This window comes from Tupaia chinensis, unplaced genomic scaffold (assembly GCF_000334495.1).
Source record: "Tupaia chinensis unplaced genomic scaffold, TupChi_1.0 Scaffold150288_1, whole genome shotgun sequence".
Lineage (NCBI taxonomy): Eukaryota > Metazoa > Chordata > Mammalia > Scandentia > Tupaiidae > Tupaia > Tupaia belangeri.
In genome coordinates this window covers 1,761,378-1,764,643 of record NW_006210128.1, presented here as the reverse complement: position 1 = coordinate 1,764,643, position 3,266 = coordinate 1,761,378, and the positions used below count along the sequence as shown (strand labels likewise).

Sequence of the window (3,266 nt, the reverse complement as noted above, 5' to 3'; positions counted from 1 at the left end):
TTCTTTTTTTTTAATATACATAATTTTATTACAAAATTGAAAAAAAAAACACACACAATGCAACATCCTAAAAAACCCAAAATTTCCTATGAGTGTGCTGTGCTACCATACACAAGTCAAGAAATTAAACCATTAAATATGAAGGAACATTCAACATCAGAAGTTATAAAAGCTAACTGTATGTAGTAGCTACAACCTGCATTCTTTAAAACGTATTTTCTCTGCAGAGAATCTTATCAGCTATACAAAAATCTGTACAGTTTTTATACCGAAGCTAATAATGAGCTGCACTTGAATTCACGTTCTTAGCAAAACAATTGCCTGAGCACACACACACATTCCACACACAACATTACAGGACAGCCATTTCTTCTTCATCTTCGTCTTCTTCCTCCTCATCTTCTTCGTCCTCCTCCTCCTCTTCCTCATCTTCTGCTTCGTTCTTCTTCTTTGAGCCTGTTGGGCTGCCAGGGCCCTTCTTTCCTGCTTCACTTTTGTAGCAATATCCTTCTCATATTTCTCATTTAGTTTGGCCGCTTTCTGTTCATATGGCTGTTTATCTTTGGCTGACTGTTCAGACCACATTTCACCCCATTTCTTTGCAGTATTCCCAATGGACAGGCCTGGGTGTTCACTTTTGATCTTTGGGTGATGTTCAGAGCAAAACAGGAAGAAGGCAGATGGAGGCCTTTTTGAAGCACTGGGATCCTTTTTCTTTCCCTTCTTATCACCTTTGGGAGGGACGTAATTCTTCATCTTTTTTATTCTTTTTTTTTTTTTTTTTTTTGGAGAGGTTTTTGCTATAAGGTGCGTGCGCTTGCCAGAGAGACAGGAAGGGAAAAATCAATCCCCTAAGGGGATGACCACGCCGCAATCCCTTCTCCTCCATTCTCCTCTCGGGATCTTGGGCACGCACGCACACGCGCCCGGGGTGAGTTTAAGCCACCAGGTCTGGGACTTGAACCGCGGTTGACTGCATGGGAGTCCAGCGACATAGCCATTACACTAACTGTTATTCCCCCGAGAGCGACATAGCCATTACACTAACTGCTATTCCCCCGAAAAGGACGTAATTTTTTATCTCCCTATCATAACGAGCTTTGTCACTTTTTGCCATATCTTCAAACTTTGACTATTCCTTTGCAGACATGGTCTTCCATCTCTCCGAACATTTCTTGGAGAACTTGGCTGAATTGATCGAAGAGTCTGGGTGTTTCTTCTTGTGCTCTTCCCGGCAGGTCTGCACGAAGAAGGCATACGAGGACATTTTGCCCCTCGGCTTGTTGGGGCCTCCTTTGCCCATGGTGACAGATGGCTTCTACCTGGTGTGAGCTCTTCTCAGAGTCCTGCAGAGTGGCCGGATCTGACAGAGAAGCTTCCTCCCCAGGGCTCTGGCGTGAACTGGTTTCTAATCTTCAAGGTCTTCATCAAAAATTACTTCATCTGGGAAGTTGAGTCCAGATATTAAGGTGAGTTTAGTTATAGCTTCTTGCAGTGAAAACAGTATAGTTAAATATCTCCATGTAGTGCTTTCTGTATACCTTTGGACTCCATTTTTGTATACTCTTGTATCATTGCATTGTGAACTTTTTAAAAAGTTTATTTATCTCTTCTGACAGAGAGAGAAAGAGGAAGACAGGCATCCCCCACCCAACAAGGTCTTCCACTGTGACCCCAGCCCAGCCTGCCCTCCAGCCAGGATCATGGGCTCACGTGTGCTCGGCGAACGCAGACTGACCTGTAGCTGGGACCCTCTCCTCCGTACGGATCCAGCATCATAGAATGACACGCCACCCCTGCAGCACTGCAACTGGCCCCTAACTGTGAACTCTGGCACTACGCTTTCCCAGCCAGGCTAAGAACTTCCTGCAGACAGACCCTGTCTTGTCCATATTTGTGTCCATGCAAGTTCACAGGGGACGTGGCACAAAGTTTGGCATGTGCACTCAATACAATGTCCCATATGAGTGAAGGAGTGAGTGAGATGATGTACAGGATGGGGCGAGCATCCATTCCATGTGGTTAACTGCTCGACGGTTACCTCAGTGGGCAACTGCTGTTTGCGTAAGCGTCTGCTCTGAGCAACAGCAATGTGCTACATACGGGGTCGTCAGAAAGTTCATGGAAATACGTATTACGGAAAAATCATGCGTGGGTTTCAACATGGTGCACCACAATAAACTGCTGCTTTGAGTCCATTTTCCATGAACCTTTGAAGTCCTGTTGTTTTAATCCACTGTGTTTCAACACAAGGGGAAACAGTGACCACACCTTTCCCCATGAAGTTTGTCTTATTTCTTGGTCGCTGAGCTATCTGTAGAAATCAGCTGAGAGACTCCAATATTCCTTTAGTAAGTGGAAGATTTTTATAATTATAAGGCACAAAGGGGCAGACTCCTTTCCTTCCTCAGTTTTGTGGTGTTCTTTTGGAAATCTCTGTTTTATGTTTTTGGCTTTTCTTTCTCCCAGGAATCTGTGCATTATCCAGAGAGAGACAGAGAGACAAAGATGGGGAGAGAGACAACACCCCCCCCACACTGGGGCACAGTCATGTCACAATCCTTTCTCCTTGACATGCTGATCTTGTCAGGATTCTGGGCACATTGGGAACTAGCAGTTAGCGTAATGGCTATGTCACTGGACTCCCACGTGGTTGACCGCAGTTCGCGTCCCGGACCTGGTAGCTTAAAACTCGTGCCGGGTGTGTGTGCGTATGTGCCCAAGATCCCAGGAGGAGAATGGAGGAGAAGGGATTGCGGTGTGGCCATCCCCCCTGGGGGGTGATTTCTCGCTTTCTGTCTCTCTGTCTCTCTCTGTCTGTCTGGTGAGTGCACACACCCTATAGCAAAAACCTCTCCAAAAATAAAAATAAAAAAGATTCTGGGCACATTCACACATGCACCTGGTGTGTTAACTCAAGCTGTAGGGGGGGGACAAACCCCCTGGTCAGCCATATGGGATCCAGTGCCTTTAACCACTAGGTCACGGGCTGGCGCCATGGTATTCTTTCAAAAAGAGTAGAGGAAGATGTTAGCATGAGCTCTATTTTTTTTTTTAAAAGAAAAGTTAAAAATATGATGGAAAAAGATTAATTACTTCAAACTCTCATATGATTCAAGGCTTTAACATCTCTAAGAACACAATTCAAGGCTAGCAGGTGGCATAGTGGTTAAGGTGCTGGTCTCCCACGTGGCCGATCACAGTTTGAGTCCCAGACCTAGCGACTTGGAAAGCATGCCAAGTGCATGCCCAAAATCCCAGGAGGA

General features: G+C 45.4%; 1 pseudogene; it reads right to left on the bottom strand.

The window, feature by feature from the left end:
• Nucleotides 1-352: 352 nt before the first annotated feature.
• On the bottom strand, nucleotides 353-1,306 carry LOC106734261 (high mobility group protein B2 pseudogene; annotated as a pseudogene).
• Between the last annotated feature and the right edge of the window lie 1,960 nt (nucleotides 1,307-3,266).